This window comes from Argiope bruennichi, chromosome 8, assembly GCF_947563725.1.
Source record: "Argiope bruennichi chromosome 8, qqArgBrue1.1, whole genome shotgun sequence".
Taxonomy (NCBI): domain Eukaryota; kingdom Metazoa; phylum Arthropoda; class Arachnida; order Araneae; family Araneidae; genus Argiope; species Argiope bruennichi.
In genome coordinates, this window is record NC_079158.1 from 125,314,080 (window position 1) to 125,341,587 (window position 27,508).

At 30.5% G+C, this 27,508-nt stretch overlaps 1 protein-coding gene across 2 annotated transcripts in view; it reads left to right on the forward strand.

Moving 5' to 3' along the window:
* The window catches only part of LOC129981728 (uncharacterized), a 91,479-nt gene that overhangs the window by 39,548 nt on the left and 24,423 nt on the right, over positions 1–27,508 (forward strand). The window contains exons 1-2 of one of the 2 annotated variants that reach the window (XM_056092688.1): positions 22,797–22,876; positions 22,988–23,098. The gene's annotated coding sequence lies outside the window, so the exon portion shown is untranslated. Of the gene's footprint in view, positions 1–22,796; positions 22,877–22,987; positions 23,099–27,508 lie in introns of those variants that run through there. The other variant, XM_056092687.1, reaches the window with a different exon arrangement.

Below are 27,508 nucleotides of genomic sequence, written 5' to 3' on the forward strand. Positions count from 1 at the left end.
CCAATGTTTTGACAATGTTGTTAATGCATCGCCTTGAATTTTTCATTTAATTAGGATAAAAGAACGAGGCTGGATAGTACGAAAGCCGGATAATTGCGAACCGGAGACTCGAGAACAGACACCCTTATTCGGAAAAATTACGATCTTGTAAATTTTTATATGAAGACAACCACTTTCGTAAAATATAGTTTAGACATTTTAAGAAAACATATTTCTAAAACCGCAGGTATTTATAGCTTTATTGCGTAATCAGCCGCTTTTGGTTATCAACTTGTTCGCTCAAATTAATAGAGGCTAAAATTTATATTTCATTATTTTAAGTAACTTTGTCTCTTAATAACATTTTAAGCAATATATTTTCAAGCTACAAATTTTAATAGAACATAATTCATATTATTACAGAAGCATTACTCCCAAAAAAATTTGAACTTTAAATTGAAGTTATTAACTTTAAATTAACATAAAAACTTTTTGCTGAAACCAAGTATATTATTTTCAAAATATCAGTACATGAAATGTAATCGTTCAGCAATGAATTCTTATGTGCACTACAGAATAAATTTTAGAATTTATATAATATCTCAAAGATGGTTGGTTGTGTGGGGTTTATTGGCGCAAGAGCCATATCTGGCCACACTGCGCCAATCAAATGGTAAAAGTATAAAAGATATTAAAAAAACACTCGTTTGTTAAATTAGCACAGATGTACGGAGATAAAATTGTATATGATGTAAACAATGATTTTAGCATCTTAAAATTTAAAACTATGAGTCATGAAAATTTTAAATAATGATATAATGTATAAGAACTTAAAAGGAATGTTCAACATATACAGAGCAATAAAAAAGTTTGCTATATGCAAGTAAAACTCCCAATAGCTCTTAAGAATTTAAAAATATTTGGGTGGTATTTTTCACCCACTAAGTCTTGCAATATTGAAGATGAGGTAAAAAAACGAGTACGATATAAATTAAAAACAGGACATTTAATTAAGATATGAAGAACAATAAATTGAACTTGGCAGTTGTTGGACATAGGTGCATTTTCCCCAAATAAGAGATGTTTGTGAGTGAAGTGCGTATGCCCTATACGGAGACGAATTAATTCAACATCCATCTCACGTATAGAATGAACAGGCCGAAAAACAATGTCCCTTTTAATAAAATGTAATTTATTTTGGATCGGCAGATCCCATGACATTTGCCAGTTAGAACAGATGTGATGATAGATAGTCCTTTTAATGTCGCAAAAGGGAATTCCCATGCTTAAAAAGGTCGTTGTAGATTTTGCCACCAAGTCCGTCTTCTCATTCTCCAAAATGCCGACATGACTCAGTGCCCAACAGAAAATAATGTTAAAGCCATCATTTTTTAAAAGTCGGAAGGTGAATGAAATTTTAAGGGCAATCGGATGCATTCGATTTTGACAGTGAGAAAGCGTCTCCAAAACACTCATGCTGTCGGTACAGACAATAAATTTATACTGAGTAGAGGTTGAAATTTTCTGAAGATCACAGAAAATTGCCACGACTCAGCAGTAAAAACTGAGCAGCAATTCTGAAGACGGTTGCTTTGTGTGTCATATGTAAGAATGATTCCACAACCAACATGGCCAGCTGATTTCGAACCATCCGTAAAAATTGGCACAAAAGAAGAATACCGATAGCGATGATATATAAAGAACTGTTGGAAAATAAAAGGAGCAGTTAATAATTTGTTGAATTCAGTGAAAGGATTCAAGAACGGAAACTGTGGGATATCCCAAGGTGGAAAATTAAAAAAGTCAACAGCTTTAATACGAACAATATTAAGCTTTATAAATCCAATAAATTTTATAAAGACAGTTTTTAAAACATGTTTTTTGTTGAACATCAGAATTTTTATCCAGTATAGTTTTTTTTTGTCCCTTCATTAATGACTAATAAATATAAACATCATGAAATATATTTTCCTTCAAATTCACTGCTAGATGGAGCTATATTACGAAATCAAAATGAATTCATTTGCTTTAAATATTATAAAATTCTAAAAAAAATGTTAAAATAGTGCAATGTCTTTGTGAAGACAGGAACTTGTAAAATTTCTATATTCTATAAGGAAACGAGAGTAAGATTGATTACAAAATACCATTTTCACAAGTTGCTCTTCAAAGCTTCTGCGAAAGTAATTACTATATTCACAGCCATAATACGAGGTTTACTAGCCATTTACCAATATATGAGATGTGACAACGCTGAGTAGTCTATTTCTTTACACCATCTACAGTCAAACCTGGCTTACAGAGCAAAATGTAAAATATGAACGCTCGCTAAGTAACAAAACAAAAAAGAAACTTTCACAAAACGAGTGGCTAAGAGATGCCACATGCTGTTTTGATCTATATCAGTCTGTGTTAAATGATCGTATAAAAAGAATCATTATGCCTAAATGTTTCGGTCGTTTAGAGTTGCCGAATGCGACTCCTACAACTCAGATCATTGTGTTGTTTTTTGTTATTGTTTTATTACGTAATTGTGGGGGGAACGGTTTTACAGAATGTTATATGTTTAGTATCAATTTTACAAAATTAAAATCAATGAAATCAATTCTCATTCATATTGTTTGGATACAGAACATAAATAATTGTATAAAATATATGAATTTGTGAAAAAAATTTGTAGTGATTGGATTTTGAAGCATTAGGAAATAAACGTTCATAGATAGCGCTAGACAACTAGCGCGAGTGTAATTAAAAGAGTGATGTCATTTGAGGGTTGGCTTTGAGAGGAGAAGGAGTTACTGAGCAGAATAACTCGAACGAATCTGAAATAAATTTGTTAAGTTTTCTATTTGCCTATTTATTGAAAGCACTCACGAACCAGCCACGACATTTGGCGCAGTAGACCAGATTGAGAATCGAGTGCTATTTTTGAAGAACTTGAAATCGAACTTTATTCGATAAAGGTGTGTGCTTTCGGTATCGATATGGCCTTCCTAGGCAGTGCGAAAAAGGAAGATTTGAAGTTGTTGGCGGAAGAGCTGGGTGAAACTGTTTCATTAGAGATGAAAATTGTGGACTTAAACAAATTAATTACTGGAAGTGAAAATTACGAGCAAGAGTTTGTGAAGAAACAAATGATAGTTATCATAGAGGATAGAAAAGAGAGAGAAGATCAAAAACGAAAGCAAGAAGAACGAGAATTGGAAGAAAGAAAAATTAAAGAAGAGTGGGAATTGCAAGAGAAAAAGGCACAAGAAGAACGAGAATTCGAACTTGAGAAACTGAAGCTGCAATATTCCAGTGTACCCGTGGATGTCGAATTACCAACTCCCAAGATAGAACTCAGTCACGTGATGCAAAAATTCGATGAAAAGAACAGTGATATCAGTATATATTTGCTGTTGTTCGAGAGACAAGCCGATTGGGCTCAAATAAAACGAGAAGATTACGTGTCGCATCTATTAGGATTATTTCCAGCGGATATAACCCAACTCATCGCTCGAGAGCCAATCGAGAAAGTTAAGGACTATGACCACATCAAGAGTTTATTAGTGAAACGATTTAAACTCAGCCCGGAAAAATTCAGGCAAAAGTTTATGACTCATTTTAAAAGACCGGAGACTACCTGGTGCGATTTTACTTACGAACTTAAAAATTATTTTAAGCAATGGATTCAAGGATTGGAAATAACTACTTTTGAAGGTTTGTCGGGTTTAATCATAACAGAACAGATAAAGCGAAAAGTACCTGCGAATATTAAAGAACATTTTATTGATGTTTGGTCACAATTCACAAATCCAAACGAAACTGCAAGCAAATTAGATGATTATGAAAATGTGCGATCAAACAATATGAGGAAAAAGAAAGAACTATATCTAGAGAATAACTTTTCTAAACATCAAACCTACGACGAAAGAGAAGAGAGACATTTTTCGGAACGGAAATATGTACCCCCGCATCAACGAGAATTCAGAAACAAAAACTTTCATAAAAACGAAACTACAAATTCAAGAAAAGTAATAAGAGACTGTTACGTTTGTGGATTGTCGCATTTTGCTAGAGACTGCCCAAATAGACATAAAAAATCGCAGTTGAGAGAATCTGCGGCAGAAAAGAAACGGGAAGACATTTTAACCGCGGAAATTCAGTCGGAATTAATTAATGGTGAAAAAAGCTTAAATATCAACCCTTTACAATACGTTGATATTTGTGTCGACAATAGAGAACTGAAAACCCTATTTGACTCAGGTGCTATGATACCAGTTTTAAATTCTAAATATGTGTCAAGTGAACAAAAAGAAAAAGGAAAGATCATTTTAAAAAGTGCATTTGGAGAAAGGATTAACGCTATTCTTTCGAGTTTTCAAATATCATTAAAAAATAAAAACAACGAAGGATTTTCCAGGCCTATTGAGATAGTTGCAGCTATCACGGATAGAATTCAAGAGCAATTCATCATCCCCCCCTCTGTATTAAACGTATTGGGAGAAAGCATAAACCACAGCCGCACCCAAAACTTGTCTGGATTAGAGGCGCCGATGGAAGAGAGCTTTGATGAATTTATGATTTGTTGTGGAGTTAGTCAGACCGAAGAACAACAGAGCGGAAATGAAAGCGATTCTTTGGATAAGAAAAACAAAATTAATGCGTTGAAAGAAGAACAAAGAAAATGTGATACTTTGCAGTCAGTAAGAAAAAATGTATCGCTTGGAAAAGGAAACTTTTTTATGAATGATGAATTAATATTCCACCGGGATAAAATATTAGGCGAAAAAGTGAGTTAGTTGGTTTTGCCCAAAAATAAGAGACAGCAAGTTCTTAAATTAGCACATGAATCAATTTTCGGTTGCCATATGGGATTAAAAAAGACTAGTGAAAGAATTAAATACAGTTTTTATTGGCCAAATATGACAGATGATATTAAAAACTTTTGTAAATCCTATAAAGAATGCCAGTTGAGGAGTCCGTAAAAAATGATTGATAAAATTCCTATTACTCCTGTTCTCCGTCCGGAATTGCCATTTGAGATAGTAAATATAGACCTAATAGGACCCATTGAACCCCCTTCTGCTCGTCGGCATAAGTATGTATTATGTCTAATGGACCAGCATTCTCGATGGCCGGAGGCTATCCCTCTTCGTTCGTTAACGGCTAAAGCTACGTGTGATGCTTTATTGGAGATATTCATGCGGACTGGAATACCCAATGTTATTGCAAGTGATAATGGAATGAACTTTATTTCTAAGTTAACCCAGGAATTCATGAAAAGATTAGGTTGTGCTCCCAGATTTACGACGCCTAACCATCCAGCTGGGAATGGTCTTATAGAAAGATATAATAGGGTGTTCAAAAATTCACTCCATCACATTATCAGAACTGATCCGAGTAATTGGGATAAATACATTCCGTATATGCTCTTTGCGTACAGGGAAGTTCCTAACTGTACGACGGGTGTTTCGCCATTCAAGTTGATGTATGGACGTGAAGCATCAGGACCTCTCAGTGTTCTAAAATCGAGCTGGTGTGGTGATATTGCCATTCCGTTAAACATGGAGAAATCAGTTGTGGATTATTTACAGGAGCAAAAAATAAACTTAGAAAGATCTGCAGAGGAAGCATCTCTCATCGCTTCTGGTAAACAGCAGGCATATGCAGAATATTTTAACCGCCGAACCGCTTCTAAGGAATTTAAGCCAGGTGACCAAGTTTATTTATTAATACCTGATTCATCGAACAAATTGTATGCCCGTTGGACTGGTTCTGGAGAAGTTATCGAGCATTGCCCTCCACATTCATATAAAGTAAAACTTAGCGATGGAAAAATTGGGCATTGTCATGCAAATAAAATGCGAAAATACTATCCAAGAATTAATGCTGTAGGCATGATCTTTGAAAATGATGCAGACTTTGGAGAAGTTTATTCATCCCCCAGTTATAAAAATGTATGTTACTGGAAAGAGATATTTGATCAAGTGGATTTGCGACATCTTTCTGAGGAAGTGAAATGTCAAATCTTGAACTTATTGTGGAATCATCATTCAATATTTACCGGACAAGTTAGAGTTGCAAAGGTTGGTCATCACAAGATAAAATTAGAGGACGATAAAGAAAGGAAAAAACCTTACGTGTACAGGATTCCTGAAGCGCTAAAACCTCAAATAGACTCCCAAATCGAAGAACTCCTAAAACTAGATATAATCGAAGAGAGCTCAGCTGACATTGCTTATCCTATAGTCTGTGTAAACAAGAAGGATGGATCTATCAGGATGTGCGTGGATTATCGAGCTTTGAATGCAGTGACTAAAACCGACGATTTCCCCATGGAAGACGCAACGGAATTAATATATTCCATAGGACAGGCAAATGTGATTAGTGTGTTAGATCTTTTGAAGGGGTACTATTCGCTTCCCATGGAAGAAGATTCGCGGGATTATACATCTTTTAAGACCCATAGAGCACAATATCGTTTTAAGGTAATGCCTTTTGGGCTGAAAAATGCAGCTGCAACTTTTCAAAGGGAAATGAACAAAGCATTGGGGCCATACAGAGAATTTTGCCGTGCTTATATTGATGACATTGCTATATTCTCCAATGATATTCCCTCTCACTTAAAACATCTTCATTTGGTGCTGGATAGATTGGAAGAGTTGGAATTCACTGTTAATCTTTCAAAGTGTGCTTTCGCGAAATCTGAAATTTCATACCTGGGACATATAATTGGCTCAGGAAAGCATCAAGCTGATCCAGCTAAGTTAGAAACGATCTCTCGTTTGCCCGTACCTGAAACCAAGAAACAACTACGTAGTGCTCTTGTCCTGTTCAACTATTATCGTGATTATGTTGCGAATTTCGCCGAGATTGCCTTTCCATTAACGGAACTAACAAAGAAAAGAAGCCCTGATGTGTTGCCGTGGTGTGAAATGCATAGTGTTGCTTTTGAAAAATTAAAATCAGCATTGTTACACGCTCCTACTCTACACACCCCAAATATGAGCAAACCCTTTGTGATTCATTGTGATGCCTCGTCAATCGGGATTGGCTCGTGTTTATCACAGACTGTTGATGGAAAAATGTGCCCTATCGCTTATGCAAGTCAAAAATTAAACAAAAGCCAACAATCTTGGTCGACAATCGAACGGGAAACATTTGCTATAGTTTGGAGCTTGAAAAAGTTTGAAACCCTTGTGTTTGGATCCGAGACCCACATTTTTACCGATCATAACACCCTTCCTTATCTGAGCAAGTGCGCTCCTCAGTCATCTCGACTACAAAGGTGGGTATTTGCCTTGCAGAGATTCAACATAACATTAAAACATTGCCCTGGTTCTAAAATGCCGCATGCTGATGCTCTGTCACGTTTATTACCAAAATAGAATGAAAAACATTTTTTTTTAGTACTAATATCCTTTTTCTGTTTTATATATCAATATGGGATTAGTGACTATAAAATAATAATAATTTATGCTTGATATTATGTATATTTGTTTTAATGTTTTTTTGTTTTGTTTATCATTTTCTTAATATGTTGAATAATTGGTATTCGCAAGTTTGGTTAAGAGTATAATGTGCAAAACTATTTGAAATAGGATTAGTTATAGGAATATGACTTTTTCTAGTGTTATAAATTTTCATTCAGCAGTTTTGGTTATATTTGAAATATCATTTGAGTAATGTTCATCAAGTGAAATCCTTTCTTATTTATGTATTAATGTTTACTAAGTGATTATATTTATCATAAATTTGTGTTTATTAGTTGATAAGTGATAAACACATGTATATATTAATGTATATTAACTGATAAGTGAGTTTCTTATTATCAAGATGGTATTTATATTCAATTGTGCATTTCTTATTTTACCTCATTGCTTTCTTAAATGTTGTTAGTAATTAGTTATTCATTCGAGTTAACTTTGCATTTGTGTTTGTTTTTATTTGGATAATTTGATGTTATTAGATACGTTTTAAAATCCAATTCATAATTTTAATTCAGAGGTATGTTTATGTTTTCATATAAACATTTCTCTTGCGTTGGGGGTGTAGTGATTGGATTTTGAAGCATTAGGAAATAAACGTTCATAGATGGCGCTAGACAACTAGCGCGAGTGTAATTAAAAGAGTGATGTCATTCGAGGGTTGGCTCTGAGAGGAGGAGTTACTGAGCAGGAGAACTCGAACGAATCTGAAATAAATCTGTTAAGTTTTCTATTTGCCTATTTATTGAAAGCACTCACGAACCAGCCACGACAAAATTCATATGAAAATCATACGAGAGTATAATAAATTAACATGAGAATATATATGAATTTATTCAAAGTTACCAATGGAAATCATTATTATAATTAACAAAATAGTAAAGATAGTCACTAAATATAATTTTTTAAATGTTATTCCATAAAACATGTTTCATATCCTCTCAAAAACATTTTCCCAAGGCAGTTTAAGGATTGTACTGAAAAATTTTTCAAGAAGGGTTAGTTCAATCCTTTCTAGAGATTTGTACTTATCATTACGTTCAAATTTTTCCATCTCCCACATTAAAGAAAAGTACTAGGAAAGATCCTAGTATTTTATATGCTGCGTTATCTGCATTCATAATAATTTTAGACATATGTCTGTATTCTGAGATAAAACCATTACCATTGCCGTGTTTATGTACTTTGATGTTCATGTAAAGCATTTTCTACTCATCTCGACTGTCTCGTTTTTCATTCTCATTGGAACAATTGCTCATACTAAATGTTTTGGCAAGAAGGTATTATTAAATTGAAGGAGAAATTTTAATATCAAAAATGTTAATAATCATTTTATTTTAATCTTGAAAATGACACGACTGAGGGAAAAAACATTAAAAATGCATTTTGAATATTAAATTATTTTCTTTTCTTGCTGTATTATATCTTTTATTACTTCTCCTTTATTTTTTCATTGCTCATTTTTGATTTTGTATTTAAATAGCTTTCATTTCTTTTTACTGCTTATTGTAATTGCATTACAGACAAATTTACAAATACAAAACAATTTGATTATTCAATCGGAAGTGAATAGAGATGAAATAATATATTATAAAAAACGAAAATATATATTTTAGGAAAATATGGAAATCTTGAATAATGAAACAGCCATTAATCATTCTTTCCTTCATCTACATTACCGTCAAGAAAATCAAATAAATATATTTATATACGAACTTCATATTCCATCTATTGCCCATTTTTTTCTCTGTTATATAATAAACGTAGTTTATTTTAATTAAAAAAAAAACTCGTATAATCAGTTGATTGAAACAGACATTAAACATTAAAATATTAGATACATATTAAAAGTTGGGAAAGTTACAATGACTTCAATAGCATTTTTGCAAATAGAGAGGGTTCATTCCTTCTATTCATTAACATGATTTAATTTTTAAATAAGAGATTTGTGATGTTTTCAAAAAGCATGCATAGTGGATTCTGAATTAAAAAGCTCATTTACTATTGAAAATTACAATAAAAAATTCTATAGGTACTATTAATATAGACCACTATCTAAATATTTTCTTCACTTGCAGTTTCGTAAGATGGTGAAAATTTGCTTTTCCATTTGAAATACAAATTTTTTGTGTAAAGCAAAATGGGTGCGATCTGACGTTAACACGATGAGAAGTGAGTGACAGAAATAGAAACCACTTATTACAAAAGTCAAACATCGTATAAATGGGAAAATGCAAATCAATACTGTGACTTTTTACTCATGCAACAGTACCCGAATCTAAGGATTAATTAGTATATCTTTTTATTGTACCAACCAGACGGTTAAACAATTTCGGTTGAAACGTAATAGAGAAAAGGACAAGAAATATCAAATAGAATATAATATTATGTGATAGCTATCACCTTGATGAAGAATAAAGATTTAATCATACTTTACGAGTCATTCTAGGAAGAAACGCATTACTGTGATGCAAAGCATCATCTGTAGATGGATCGATCGTTTGCCGTAAATTATTAATGCTGTTGTATTTTAAACAAAAGGAGCTTCTCTACTCTAGCAGAATGTGTGAAAAATCCAACCGAATTCTTTGCATACATAATGTTAGGTTTGTGTAAAACAGAAATTGGCACGCAGTTGATACTGGGAAACAATGTAGGAAAATCATTCTTAAGAAAATTATGTGGTATTTTTTTCACAAACTGATAGCAGCTAATGTCTAAAACTCAATAAAAGTTTTGATACAAAAAAGAGCATGAATCACCTTTTCATGACAAATTAAAAATAAATTAGAAAATCCGCCATTTGCCGTAGAACAAGAAGACGAATAAGTCATTTTGAATAGCTTGTGATGGATGAACTGAAAGTGACTTGCATTCTTTTTCTTTTACTTGGAATAGACTCTTTGGATCGTTCTAAAATTAATTTTTCAAAACACAATCGAGAGGAAATGAAAAATCAGAGAATTGTAAAATTTTTGAGAAGTTGTCCAAAATATTTCATTCTGGTTGTGTTCATTTCGAAAATTTCTGCTACGCTGGTGGGATTCAAATCTGAAAAAGACAAAAAGAGTGCTGTAGCTCGCTCCTTACTGGCGATGTTAATAATGACTCTTTACATTGCAGTGTACAGAAACAGACGAGTGATCCTCCAGATGAAGAAGAAACTCAACGAAACAGTTAAATTATTCCCAGCTTTTAGACATCGGCCAATGAAATATGTTTTTATTGTCTACTTCCTTTTTATAGTATCAATAACTTTCTACCAAGGCAGCGACAATCATTTGAAAGAAATCGTGGATATGAAGAAAGAGATGGAAATTTCCTCGAAAATAAATGAAACAAGGAGTTCCTCAACTCTTCAGGATTATTATTATTTCCTGGTTTTTAAATCTGTTGCATTTTTATTCCACATCACAGCGTGTTTTTTTCTTGCTGTTTTCGCTGCTTTTTACAGCCTGGTTTGCCTATTTCTCCGAAATCTATTCATTCAGTTGCTTCACCAGATTAAAACGAATTGTTCAATGAATGATTTCAGGAGGTGCCTTTACCTTTTCAGACTTACTTCCAGAGTAATGAATGATCTGGAAAATGTCTTCTCGTTTTCTGTCTTTCTCATGCTCCTGATCACCATGATTGGGTTGTTCCGTGCGGGATACAGACTAGCATTCGAGCCAAAGAAATTTCACGACCATTTCTTAGCTTTACTCTTTTCTGCCACCTTCAATTTGTTATTGCAAGTGATGATAATGATATCGGCTACCATCGCAAATGAAGAAGCCGATAAAGTTGAAAAATTATTGCCTTGTTGGATTCCAAAGCATGGAGATGATCTTAAATTGGAATTTGAGACTGAATTCCGACTTCACAAAAACCTGAGTTTGTGGAAGGTTTATATTTTTGACAGGTCACTTCTTGTAACAAGCCTTGGAACTTTGCTAACATATGGAGTTCTAATCGGAACTGTTGGACGGGGTAATTAACGTCATACAGAAAAGCTTCTGAATATTATCACTGGTGAATATATAACATGACAGTTAACAGTAAATTTTCTAACGATTGTAATTTTGTGTGATAATGTAAAAAATTTCTTAGAATAATTAAATTTTTCCTCAATATTTTTGGAATTAACTTAATATAATCTGAATCGGAATGTGAATGATTAAATGACTTAAATTCAAAAAATTTGAAAAAAAAAATATTTTGCTTTCTTTATGCTTTATGCTTTTTTCACCTATATTATGGAGTATGCGAGAAAGTTTCGGTTAGAACAAAGCCACTGGTTTAATATTCTGTTTTTTAGATATTTATGCTAACATCATTGTTAGATCAATTAACAAAATTATTAACATTAATTAATTTAAATAAATGTTTGATTAATTCCTCAGAAGGAAACTGATTGATTGCGTCGCCGGTTAGTGTATATTCACGCGGACGGTTGCGGTTGTTCGGTTGATAGTTGAAAGCAAGTTGATCTGTTTTCATGGGTCATTTACTTGTCTAACAGACGCTGACGGGAACTACACACATTCGGCTGAATTTTGGTTTTTCTCAACTTCATTCTCTGACGAAACAAAAATATGGAGGGACTTTAAAGATGACTCTATAGCTGAAAGAATGTCAAAATTTTGAATATAAGAAATAAATTTGAAAAATGTTTTTATTCAGAACCATTAGAGTGGCAAAATTAAACAAATTTTTAGTATATATATATATGTATGTGTGTGTGTGTGTGTGTGTGTGTTAGTTAGTTTGCTCATATATGTATATTAACCTTGAAAATATATCTAGTAATAATAAAGGTAATAAAATTTGCGTTGTGAAAAGTTTATCCATCGCAATCTTTTCTATCCCTGTGTTCAAAATTTATTTTTCACTACACGAAATTAGATAGGGAATAAAGCATTTCTTTATTTGTATTTGTCAAGACTTGTACTTGACTTGAATTCTTTTTCTTTTTTGTACATACAATGTTAAATTTAGACAATAATTTCCTGTTCCTTCTATGAAAATTGTTATAATTAGCTAGATGCCAGCATATAACTAACAACCTTTGATATAACCTGAACAAATATACCCAGTATCTATAAATGAATGCATAAATTGTTTATCGTGTTCTATAAAATGAGTGTTTATATTTAATACCATTCTTGTATGAGTCTATTTCAAGTGTTAGTTAAATTATTATTTCTTATACTTCTAATTAAAAGGATGTTATTTCAAAGATTTTTAAGATAAATACCATCAAATTGAATGAAATATTTATAATCAATTAAATACAGATATATTTGTAGTCCACAACTTCATTGAGTTCTATCAATACCTAATTATTATTGCGTATTAGTATGTTTCTATAATTAATGATTTAACAATTTTGTACCATACCTATTATTTGTAGTTTGTGTTAAGATAAATAGTATTTTTTTACTGCCAATTGTTATGTAAATTAAATGGAAAACCTTTTCATGTTACATTCTTAAAAATTCTAACTCGTTTAATGTAAAACTTTTCCAGCAATTCTTTATGAACTACCTAACAAAGATCAAAAATTTATGCAAAGTTATTGTCAATTTTATAAAATAATGTATATTTACTTTTTCAGCTATACATAGTAACATCGATTATTTTCATATATTGATTTGATGAAAATGATTAATGATTTCTAGTATTGAATGTTATTCTAGTTTGATGCATCTGATTTTTTCTGAAGGTCGATAAGCTCTCTAATTTCGATATTTGTTAGTATAGACTAAATTCCTTTTCTTCTCCAGGTGGATGACCAAAAACTAGCAAAAACGTTTGCTAGTTTTTGAATTATTTTTTTTAACTTTTTAAATTAACTGCCTTCTATATGCATTGATGCTTTGGATATTTACTCATTCCTTTACAATGCATTTCTTCCGGGTTGAGTTTATTTTGATTGTGCACTTATTTATGTTGTTATTACGTTGCATACATGATCTCTTTCTCTGAAACTGCATTGATCTTTGATCAGTACTTCTCATCTATTTCTAGAATATAAGAGAATTTTGTGCAAAGATATCCAAGTCTTTTTGAATGGCGGATTTTATTTCGCGCTATATTGATTAATTGCAATAAAGACTGTTTAAATGAGCATATTTATTAATGAACATAATCCTTCCTGTAGTGTCATTTTAACTTGTCACTGGAAATAAAGCTTTCGAATTTTTCTCTTTAAATTTGGAGGCATATTTAGGGAGGGGGGGAGAGGTAGATAGTTTTTGAATTAATCTTTGTAAGTTCATTCTTCTGACAATCAACCTTTTAATGAAAATGCTGATGCTTTCAAAATTTGTTTCTTTTTAAGGGAGCTCGGTACCCTGAGAATTTCAGAAAATCGACAAATATATTGATTTTCCAATTTTGAGCGAAAAATGATTCGAGAATCTTTGACACACTAATTTGAAAATTTCAAAACAATCGGACAAGTATTTAGTGAGATATGGAATTATTTTGTCTAACGTGATATCAGGTGCTACGCCCACTTCCAGTTTTTACATCAAAATATTTCATGTTCAAGTAGCAAAGCCGCTAAGTTTCTTCCATGAAATAAAAAGCAGGACCGTTAGTTGATACTGTAATGGTTAAAGCATGATTTATAGTTTTACTGCTTTTGCTTTTCTTTTTTTTTTCGATTGAATTTTTCACTTTTTATTATAATCATCTTCAAAATCACTCATTTCATTTGAGTTTCAATAAAATGGTCTAGAATTTTCGCAGTGTATTAATAGATATTTGATAAAACAGAACTGCAGATCATTTAATAAATATTTTGACGAAAAAAATTTTATCGAATAAAAACGGTACAACTTTTTAAAATTTTTTCTGATAATACTTGTGTATGATAATGGTTATTAAGAAATATGATAATAATATATATTAATAAAATTGATATCTTAAGACTTACGTTATATTATTGCTCTGAGGAAAACTGAACTGTTTTTATTACAGTTTTATTGTGTTGAGAACTTTAAAGCAGTTTATCTCAGTTTGCGTTTTTCCCAAAATTCTGTCTGCTGCAAAATGTTAAAAGTCAATCATATTTTATTGTAATTGCATGAAATTTCTTCTGCTCACTCTTAAGTACATGTTTAATAGAATTATAAATGGATTTGTAAAAATTTTTTTTAGAATTTTTTCTAAAAATAGTTCAAAGTGAAAAAATCTTATATTTCCTGAACAATTTCAAAAAACTTCGAGCAACTTTTTTATTTATTTCAGAAACTAATATAGATATCAAAAATCCGATTCTTAATTCTGTTAAATACATATTAAGATCCCTTTGAAAAAAAATTGGTTAAAAAAAAATGTTTAAGCATCGTTAAAAAAAGGAGTTAATATTTTTTAAGATTTAAAATATTGCAATTTGTAACTTTTGAATCTGAAAAATCCCTTAGAAATTTAAGCTTTTGCACAATTTGCATCTATTTATCCCAAATTTTGAAAAATTAGTTGGAAACTGTGGAAAAACTTTTTTTGGGAATCGAGTCCCCTTAAATTAGAAAAAATGTGAAAAAAATGTATTTAATAAAGTGCTACTGCGTTTGTGAATTAACTGCGTTTGCAAATTAATGAAATAATTGTGACCTATGTTTTTGCACAATGTGGCGAAATACAGCATTTGGCATAGTTTTCCCAATACTGGGAAAAAAACTGACAAAATTCCTTTTACTTCGGCATAAATAATTCGTTATAAATGTATTCATTTTTTTTAAATGAATCGTCATTTGCCCGGTTAAGTTAGTGTGAGAACATTAAATTAAAAAATCCCTAAAGTTTGTTAATTTTGTATTTCTCAAAATCTTTAAAAATGTTTTAAAAATTTCCTAATGTTGCTAATTTTTTTCTTTAAAGTAATTACTATCTAATTTATCATAGACAATACAATTAAATTAATGTATATAAAATATGCATAAGCTCACACTACGTTAATAGTGGTAGATCATTTTATATAACAATGTCAAGCCTTTTTGAAATTAAGTTTAATAAAAGAATAACTTTTGCTTCATGTTACAATTTTCTGCAAAACTAACTTTTTAAAAATAAAATTTAAAAAAAAAACTCAAATTGAACATATTATACTTTTGACTGCAGGGATATAATTCTTCTTCTAATAGAGCGTTGTTCTTTTGCAGAAATGCGTTTCAAATGTTTTGATTTTGTGTCCGTTCAATTATCAAAGGAGGATAAGATTCTTGAAAACCGAAGAGTTTTTTTTTTTCTCCCGAATTTTAAGTATATTTGCTAATCTTTTATTTTCATTCCGACAGGCTGATAACCCATTTCGTAAATAATACTTCTGTAAACTAAATTTATTAAACTTCAGTTAGTTATGCCCATTTTAAGTTCAAAATCAAGTGCACATTTAAATAAAACTTTCTAAATGAAAATCGTTATAATAATAGCAAACAGGCATAGTAGGATGGATTGAAATAAAATAAAAAATAAAGTAGATATTTTATTTATTTATTTATTTTTGAACGATGCTTCGAAATGGAGCCTGAGTTTACTCCCCAAACAGAACCAGATAAATAAATAATAAAAAAGGACTAATTAGAAATGAGTTAAATGTGCCTTTTTGTTTAGGTTGGGTTCAGTTTAAAACGAACATTCCTTCATATCTTTTATACTCAATTCATATTCACACTGTTTCAAAAGAATCGTTCTTCTGCAAACGCCTCATCATAAATAGTTAGTGATTCAATTTCAGGAGCTCTTCAAGCAATTGTCACATAATCGCTACAAATATATCAACTAACGATGCGATTTTAACTTAAAATTACGAAACCGCCAATGGCCCACTTCAAAAATAGGATGATAATCTGCTGAATTAATTCAGCGTTGAAGGAATTTATTGAGATTTTGCTTTTAAAAAGTATACATTTCCTTATTTTAAATTTTTATATTATTACTCTAGTCATTCAAATTAATCGAACAATTTTACCACATAAAAGCCCGTTCAAACGACGATTCATTATTGTGGTAAAACAAATCATGATAACGGACTTCTCATTAAAAGTGAATAACAGGGTAGTAAACTAGAATTAAAATTTTTAGAAATAAAATGAACGGTCTTAGTTTTGTGCTTTTTTTTTTAAACTAACAACTGTCTATATGAAAAAGTTCATTAAATTTCATTATAATACATTTTGCTTTCAATTTATTGGTTGGATAATCTCTCTGTTTTATGGAACGCAACAATATCTACCACTGAAGAGTATGTAGAAAAATATGCATGTTAATTTATTGCTCTTTTTCAGTTAAAAATGATGATATCGGATATTCTAAATACCACCAAGTGAGAGATATCTCGCCAATTCTGAAGAGATGTCCTTATTTGGAGAATTCCAAGGTCAGATATTGTCCTCAGTGGCCGCGCATACGAGGGGGCAACAGGGGAAACGAGTAGCGTTCAGAAAGACGACATTGTTCGGGGAGCGGGGAATCGCTATGAACTAAATACTAGTATTTTTAATTTTACGACTACGACACCCCACTTCTTTTTCTTCTTTTTGTTACAGCGATTCATCTATACATATTTTGAGGATGCAAGTTTATTTTTAGCACAGCAGTCTAGACAAGAATTGAAGTTTTTATTAAATAAAATGAAGACGCATTATGTTTACGTCGGAAAAATGAGAGAAATGTGCGCATGCTCCATACTTCAAAAATACATTCTAAAGTCAATATCTGGATTACAAAAAGGAAAATATAAATTGTTGTCCGCAAAACCGACATGATCATATTCTCCGGTGCTTCCAAAAATTGCCTCGAATTTAAATTGTTTGATAATCCCATTCCCTGTAAAAAAGAAATAAAATATTTTGGAATCATCTTCAACAAATCTTAAACAATTTATAAATGTTATGTATTCATGTTTTATCTCCATGTTTTACGAAACTTTTATCATGTGCTTTAAGTATTTTTAATGATTAATAAAGCCTACTTTACATTTTGCTTGGCCCAGTATGGCCAGATATGGCTCTTGCGCCATAAAACTCCAAGCAACCAACAAACCAACCCAAAAGCGAAAAATTGATACCACAAAATTGATAAATTGCTAATTTTCTGCCCGTGCATTTTGTGGCTACAAATATCTCAAGTCAAAACAACGTCATGTTCTCACTTGATAATATATTTTAAACGACAAAATGATCTATGATTGATGTTATGTTACATTTATTATGCTCTATGATTGTAAATGTTATGATACATTTACAATATCTACATTATTAATTCAATAAATCAGATTAATTTAAGAAAAACATGTTTCAATGTATATCCTTTCAATTCAGGCTAATTTGTAAAATTCTAATAATAGAATTGTAATGTAAATTGAATAATGTAACTTTAGTCAATAAATGTTCTAATAAATTAAGACTGTTTAGCTTTTAGCTAGGTCCTCTACTCTGTGAATTATTTTTAACAAAATATTCTTGTGACACCGATATTTTAAACAAAAAGAGTTCCACTCTAATCAACTCACTCAGTCACTAACACTGATTTATTTATGGAAATGTAAAGACCACTGTTCAATAAAAACGGGCGATTTAAGATCACTTCATGGACCGTCTCAAAGATGATACCCAAAGCAGCGCCCAAGGGTTTCTCAATACTGATTGGCCTAAGATTACAAAAGTGTTGATTGCACTAAACTATTCTATTCAAAAATTCATAAAGTGACCAGATTTGATACCAGAATATAGAAACGTTCGTATGTTTATTTAAAAGTTGAAGTGTCAAAAATATTTCGCAGAATATGATACCTTGGGACCAAAGATTTGTTTAAAATTTAGATTTCATAGTTTTTTGAAGTATATTTATAGACCGAAACAAAATAAAATGTTGTTATTCTAGGTATTTAAATCTTTTTGAAAATAAAACTAAATTTCATGATGAATCTGAAAAAATTCTGTTGAAAAATTGAGATATTACATAAATTTTGAAAGACATTCTTTATAAGGTTTAACTGCTCAGTGACTCTGTTTTCAGTGCTCATTTTTTTTTAAACGCTCTGTTTCAGTAAAAAATGTTTTTAGATTAATTGCCGTTTAATCATTTCCACTTTAATTTAAAGTATAAATTCTACGGGAGTTAATAGAAAATTAGAAAGATACATATTACGTTATGACTGAAGGCCTTTATAATATTATGAGTGAATTATGACTATCAAAATTTGAAGCTTTAAAATATTTTGAAGAAGAACCTATTAAAATAGGAATTACATAAAATATTTAATTAATAAAATTTTAACGAACATTAAGATTGGCGAATCGGTTGGTCACCAAAAACGGCTAGTAAGTTAATAAAATAGCTATATTATCCATCACAAGAGATCTATCCAGTTCATAAATCTTTTCTAATGTCAAGAGTAACATTGGTTTTCAAACTTTCAAATTTGAAATGATCGTTTAAGCTTGAATTTGATGTTTATGGCGCAAGTGCCATGTTTGGCTATACTGCGCCAAACATATGGTAAAACGAGATAAAAAGTTAAAAATTTTCATCTAAATGATCGTTTGAATTTATAGAATAATTTTTGTACTGCGCATTACGTGAGTGCTTCGTTTGTCAGAAAGGCCGATATAATTAACTAAATAAACCGAAAAAAAAAGCAACCGAATTCAGCCATGTGGCACTGTTCAACGAAACACAATAAAATGCTAACTTATATCCAACGCGAAACATCTAAATCATTGGGACGACTATCGCAAGAAAAGCGGGATATGAGGATCGTTCATTGAAGTTGCTCCTATTTTTCAAAATATGTTCATAAGCACTGATTCTTCCCATGAAATCTCCTGCCGATTGAGTTCTACTCAATTGTTTCCGGAAATTTTGAAATAGTGTTCGAATAATTTTACAAATAGGCTCAAACTAAGAAACAAAACATGCTCAGAGAGGCGTCTGCTTCAAGGCTGAAAGAAAATTCTGTGACTTGAACTATGTAAAGGATTATTGGTAGAAGACAAGTATCGATCTGATTAAAATACATATACATAACTTTCAATCTGCTGTAGCCAAAATAAAGGCCCATTATTCCCCATATAAGCGGTATTGTAAGAGCGCCGATGCAAGACAAAATAATGTTCGCGTTATCTTGCTTAAATTTGATGTTATCGATAATTCGTTGAGATTAGGGATTGCAATATTGGACCAAAAGTTCAATACCGGTATTCGGTATTTTTTGGATCTTAATACTGGGATACCGGTTTTAATACCGGTATTAGAAATTTCAGAAAAAGAAAGAAAACACAGGGGTTTCTTTGTTTTATTTGCCAGTTTTATTAGAGAGTGTAAATATCACAAAAAATAATTTTTAACTTATAAATTATAACAGTATATAAATAATCACAAAAAAGTAAAGGAACATCTTATTTAAATAATAAAAAAGTGTAAATATCACTATTCAGTCTATGGTACTATTACAAATTTTTGAAATGTCATCTTAAAAAACATAATGCATCGATTGTACTGTCATTAAGACTGGAACGTAATTTTATGCAAAAATGACCAGCTGTCGAAAACGCTCTTTCGGCATCTACGGTAGTTGGTGATACTGTTAGCAATGCGCGATATATTTTTTCCAAGTATTTACCTCTAAACCCCTCATCTTCAAATAAATCGATTTCTCGTCGGATGGTTTTGGATATAGATGATTTCTGTATTGTATTTTGGTTTGTTGAACTTTTTTTATTTATCGCTAATTCTAATTTTTGTTCAAGAGACAATTCCTTTTCACTATCGACATTAGTGTCATCATAATCTTCTATAAATGTACCGAATTCTTCTGAATGTGGATAAAAAATTTTAAGAAAATTTATTACAAACTTGATCAGATTTAAATTAGTTAGTCCTTTTTCATTTTCATTTTTAAAATCATTATAACTATGTAAATACCGTAAAACACTCTATATTACTAATTAATTGTAATGTTTACGTCTCATAAAACCGCGAGTCTTCATTGTTAAATGTAAACATCTCCTCCTTTCATTTTTCCACTCACCCCTATTTTGTCGAATTAAACCCATCCTAACGCATGCTCAAAAGCACGGAGGGTTTTACAATCCGTTGTCAAATAATATTTTGTCACTTCTATTGATTGTACGATGCAACTTTGCATTCACAGTCTAATTAATTTCGCCCATCGGAAAGGCATAAAAACAAAAACGAATACTATTTCGCTATGTTGGCGATCCCTGAACATAGTGAAGACAATTTAAAAAATTTCCAATCATACCGAAATAACGGTATTTTAACTTGTGAATATCGGTATCACAAAATTGTACAAATGGCTCAAAATACCGCTATTCGATATACCGGTATTGCAATCCCTAGTTGAGATCATAAGCTGAAAAGATTATTTTCTGTCCCTTTTTATAGACTGAAGCATATAATTTTTTTTTTTTTTAAGTTACAAGACCAAAATCAGCGAGCTCACTTCTTTTGTCCTTAAATACATCATATATGATGCGTTGATCAATGCTTTGACAAGGAAAATAATATAAATCACAACTTTTAAATCATTTCCAATGCAGGTTTTCATATTTTGAATTCTAATTCTTTCACAGTTGCGTCTTGCTGTATTGCGATTGCAAAACTTTACCCGCTTTGTACATTCCTTCTGAGCGCGGTAAACATAGTGAATTTTATTTTAAATAGATTGAGGATAAAATTCACGGAATGGTCTCTGACATAAGCCATTAAAGAAGAATTTCTTTCTGACATTAATTAGAAAAATTTTCAAATTTTATTTCGAAAATATTTTTCAAACGAAATTTATTTATATTCCGAATTTTATTGCTAATTCACATTCAGAGGGGGAAAACCAACTCAGCTTCTTTTTTTACTGGTCATGATGTTTTCTGGTGATGGGAGTATAACATAGATTTAAAAAATTTCTTTGAAAATACCAAATAATGAATACTCCATATGAATACTTCGAATGAATCATAAGTCTCTCCTTTCTCATCTAGTGGTTTCTCTACCAGTACTTGCTGTTCTCCTCACAACCCCCCACCCTCCGCTGCTTTATCGTCGTTTATGAATTATTTGGTTCTCTTCTTTTTCGTAATACGATACGGCGGAATCAATTTACGTTTTTATTTACCATTTTATTAATAATTATTGAAAAACTAAAGTATACAATTATACATTAAAATTTAATGGAGATATTATAGCATAGTATACAGTAATATGCAAATTTGATTATGCGTTATTTTTAATTTTATCACTGTGTCTAGTAGAATATCATCAACAAATCAATTGATGAATTCCTTACTTATGACAAGAGTGTTGGAAAACATTAAGGTATTAAAATGCACAATTATCACACAATAATGAAAAAAAAAATGTGTAGTTTGAAAACACAAAAATTATGTGATCAAACCTATGTAGACACTTTCGGATTTGTGTATTTTCTGATATATATTTTACAAGAAGAACCCTACGAAATGTGTTTGTAGTTCAATCACTTAAAAAAAGGCTCTAGAACTATATATAAAATATACTAATCTAACTATTCGACTATGGGATCGTTCAAGAATCTCATCAGAAATTGATCAGAAAATAAAAAAAAATGATTTGGTCTCACCCAATTTTACAAAAAGCAGATAATAATTTGAAATCTTCAAAAATGGTTTTATTTGCTTTATGTATTTCTTATATGCATTTTTGTAAAATCGGCATTCAAATGTGAGAAGATATAAAATCTTATTGAAGAAGAAGTTCTCCGAAATATTAATTGCAGCGAATCAATCAAATTTTAAAGTGATAAATAGGATTAAAATGGATCCTTCTCGGTAAATATGTTGTTAATGAATATGATTGAATAATAGCCATTTTCTTTTCATCATTTCAAAGCCAGATATATAGAGCATATGTAATAATACTTATATAAAAATTACAAAAATCAAGTGATTAAGATTTAAAATGATATCAGTATCGCTGAATTTCTGTCGCTCTTTCAAAAAGCGGTCAAAATGGTAAAGAATGGGTCTACTACAAATGATATTCCTTGAACTTGAGATACCGAGTTTTTATCTTGATCTTTATAAAATGTTGAAATTGTACAAAATTGACTTTTTATGTTTATAAATTTAATATAGTAGTTTAGACATCATAAATTAGAAAAAAAATCTTTATGGGATTTTATTATCATTTGCATGTATATAAGACTCTTAACATTATGTAGCGTTAATTACAATGGAATTAAAAGCATTTGGGTTTTTTTTTAATCTCTTAAAATCCTGCAGATGTTTCAATTTCGAATATCAGATGGCGCCCCGTTTTGGTGCGATAACAGTACCTACCTACCTGATCCACCATGTTTAGAATCCGAGGGTGATCGATTTCCCTGGGCACGTTTGTCTCCCTCGCCGTATCATAGGAGTTTTAAAATTATTCCGGTGAGATCAGGCATACAAGTGTTTCTATTAGCGCATTTGTCTGTGTTGTTTCGCATTTTTTTGACTTCATTTCTTGACATTTTCAATATATTTGGTTTTTTGATTCCGCAGTCTTGTTCTCCGGCGAAATTTTCTTCCCCAGCTCCCTGCCATTTCCTGTTGCCCACAGCAGCGGAGACGGAAGACGCCATTGATCGGCCTCCTTACTGCGCACCACTTATAGTAAGTATTTCTGATTTAATTTCTGGCTCTAGAATAGATTGTTGTAAACTGTAATAAGTATGCTGTATAATACTTTTGGGCGATCATTTCCTTGGTTTCCTTAATATAATGTCAAAAATAATAAAAAACTGAAGCGTACGTCGCTATTCCAGTAATGGAGCATCAAGTAACGCAAGTAAAGCAACAAGTTATAAACTGGATTTACATTGTAAAAATAATCATGCCAACGTTTCCAACATGAAATTTAAAACATTTTGATTATAAAAAACAAATGAAAAAGTCTGCATTAGCTGACATATTCAAACTGTTTTATTTTTATTATCAAATAAATTTATGAATGAATGCTAATAGTTCCTTGGCTTTATTGTGCTCATTTTGTTTCCTCAATAACTATATATTTATCATTGGTAGAATTTATCTTTGTACATTTGCATTCATTCTTTTAAGAAACTAATTTTTTCATAAAAATTAATTATATTAAACAATTAAAAAAAATTCCAGTTTGACTTCTTTATTATGATAGAAAATATTGTTCTTTCTTCTTTCAATATTATGGTCCTGGTTTAAATTCTAAATATTTTTATTGCCTTAAAAATTTCAAACTCTCAAGCGAAATTAGATCTTATATTTTGTCCGTTAATTTGTTTTAAAATAATAAATTGTATTTTTAATTTCAAAAACAAAGCGAAATTATTATTAATTTGGCTTTATTCGAGTAACATTTATTAAAATCATACATTTACAATCTTTGGATAATTCTGTAGTTAATTTACTAGGCTTCAGAAATTAAAATTATTTAACTACAGTTATTAAATTATCAGAAATTAAAATTATTTAACTACAGTTATTAAATTATCAGAAATTAAAATGATTTAACTACAGTTATTAAATTATCAGAAATTAAAATGATTTAACTACAGTTATTAAATTATCAGAAATTAAAATGATTTAAATTAAGTGATTAAATGAAATCTTAGTTTTCTGAAAAATGAAATAGAGAAAATGAAAAAAAGCATAAAAATAAAATTAATTGCATGGTTTTATTACTTTTATTTATATATTAACAAGAAAAGCTTTTTTATTTAATTATAAATACATTTTAATGTATTTTAATTTTAAATTCATGTTCATAATTCCTTATTTTCTTTTATACAGCTAAAATACTGCAGTGTCTTTTATTATAGCACCTTTTAATCTTTTTGTTTTGCTATCGGGTCAAAACCTTTTTGTGGCCAATTAATTTGAAGTTTACATCTTTAATAACAACTTATTTTTGATTTGTTGATAGTGACGGATTTTGACAACATGCGGCCACATTCACTAAATTATTTTGAGTTTGAGTTTGATGGAGTTTACTGGCTTTAAAACCATTTCTGATACTAAATTATTTTGGTAAATTCTATCTATAACAAGAAAGTAATATTAATTAAACTTATTTTAGCTTTTAATTTTAACTTTGCGCTTACTTTTTAGCAATTCCTACATTATACGTATATATTAAATAGATGAAAAAAGTTGCACCTTTTTTTATATAAAAAAATGTATCATAAAAGGATAAAATGACAGTTCTATTCAGTAACTATTAGGAGAAAATATTCTTATTTACATTCCTTCCAAACTTTGATATAAACAGTGCCAACATCCTTTGACCGAAGGATTGAGTGGTATTTTCTATTAACAATGCAGATAATAAAAAAATATATAAAATTATATCTTTAATTTTTTTAAATGATAGAGAAATTTTAAAATAGTTTTTAAAATTATTATCTAGTTGAAACTCTACGAAACGGATCATTAAAAACATTTTCACCGTTTCTTCTAAAATGTCCTGTTCTTAAAAAGTTATGATATAAATTATAAAAAAAAGGCATTGTGCTCCAAAATAATATAACGAAACAAAAATATATCCCAAAATGCACTGATATCTCAAATTTAGTTTATTCACATATTTTCTGATATAGAAAGTAAAATTAGGTTTATATTTTTGGACGATGATGATAAAAATTATAATGCTAATTATTTCTAATAACAAGAAATTATATTTTTCTAGGAAGAAAAAAATGTATATTAAGTAGTATTAAAGTGAATGATAATGAAGGAAACAGACGAACAAAAATAATGGGAATAAAATTTTTACAAAAACGGAAACAAGTATTGAAATGTGTAAAAAATTCGAAATATCACTTTTCTTGCTTTTAATTTGGAGAATGTGTTGATCCGTGTTTCATAATCTAATTCCTGCACTACCTTATTTTAAATGAATAATAGTGAAAGCTCATTTAAATGCGGTTGACTCATTATATTTCTTAATAGTTCTTGAAGCGTTTTAAAACTGAAAATGATCTCTCTACGCTTGCATTACCAATTGGCATGGTGAGGAAAATGATTAAAATTGTTTTCACGTTAGGAAATGTTGATTGTAGGCCATCCGCAATACATTTATACATATCAGTCGGGTTTGAAATGTTTTCGTTTTTTGCATATTTAATAAAAGGCTGTACTTCATCTTTGAAATAATGTATTTCAATATCATCACCATATTTTGTCATTAAGTTCGTTATGCAAATGTTCTTCTAAGGTGTTTTCTTCTATGCTGCTAAAAAAAAAAAAGATTTGAAAATCATTTAAAATACTGTTATATATAGTGCTGCTTTGAGAAATTACTGAAATAAGAGTACCACATATTACATTATGAATATAAATTATGAATGGTTGTTTTTCGTCGAAGCAAGCTTCTTCTTTCTTTTCATCCAAGTGGTACTTTCTCTTCCTTTTTCTACTTTCTTTCTATTTCCTATTGTCAGTAATCTAAATTCGCATCAGCTTCTACATCTTCGAAGTTTTTCTTAACTACCAATATAAAATCTAATAACGATTTATGAAGAGATGAGCACCGTACACCTATCGATTCAGGAAGATTAAAAATAAAATGTTGCTGTTGTTTCTAATGGCACTTGTCGTAGACAAGCTCACTGACTTTAGAAGTCAGGGATTTTAAACCAAGGATGTGTCCCATGTTGTTTTTTCAGTAGCGCCATCTAAGGACAAGAGTAAGACTTAGCAACACACACGTCACAACCCTTTTTATGGGGCGGACTTCATTCATGCATTTCATTCACTCATCCATAGATCGTAATTTAGACCTGAATCAGAGAACTATCACCCGTGGTCCAGTATCCCTAGTGGTATTACTCTCGATATGGAGGACTTTGAAACCACGACAGATTTACACACACACGGTGTCGAAAACACCACACACAAGGAGGGTCTTCGACCAGCGGGGTTCGAATTCGCAACCCAAGGGACGCGAATTCAACACCCTACCAACCAGGCTATCCCGGCCCTTAAAAATAAAATGTAATGTTTAAAATAAACTACCGTCATAATTACCAGAAAAAATTAAATAAAAAGCATTGACTTGTAATTTTGGTGATAGTTTTAAAACCAATAAATTTAACAAATGGAAACATAATTTTAAAATTTAAAATTAGACAAAATTTAAGATAAGCTAATAAAGCTTTCACTTATAAAGTTTTAAATGATATAATTGCAAAACATGTCAATGTAAGTTCTTTATTGTCATATTAACAATCTGTTCTGCTCTGGTTATTAGACTTATAACTAAAATAGTCGTTTTAAAAGATTCATGGAATTTAACTAATTAAAAAGAGAAGTTAATATGTATCAAATGTGCGATTAATGAACAAATATTTCACCGATTTGTACCAAAATCGCAAATATTGTTTTAATGATAGTGCGGGAAAGAGTAAAATCATGTTATTTCCGACAGTTAAAATTGTTATATTAGACAAGAAATTATCACGACATATATTTTTATAACTGTTTCAATATCCAATTCAAATTGAATTAGTGTTCAGAATTAAAATGTTCAAGATATTAAAATACATTGAATACACTTTTCTATTTTATCATGAACATTTATTATTAATTTATGTTTGCAGATTTTTCTTAGAAATAGTTAAAAAAATCATGCTTTTATAAGAAAATAATACAACAAATCTGTGTAAAATAATAAAATTTCTTACCTCTTTCAAAAAGGTTTCAGGTTTAGCCATTTTTCAACGATTCGCATCGCTTTTGTTCTTATCGTTTAAATTTTTGCTCTCAATCTTTGTTCTTAAATTTTTGTTCTTAATCTTTGTTCCTATCCCTATCTTGAATAGTTGGCAACGGTTAGAGATATTTGTCGAATGAGAACTGAAACCTGATTTCCCTCGGGTATAAATTTAGGAGAGTCAGCCTAAAAACCCCTTTTTCATTGATGTGCTGACATCATCAAATTACAAGACCCTTCCAACTCGTAAATGTGACCCTGTGTAAAAAGAAGAAATGCTCACGTTGCCTTTGCTTCGTTTACTGTCAATGCTTCTGAACATTATTAAAAAGATT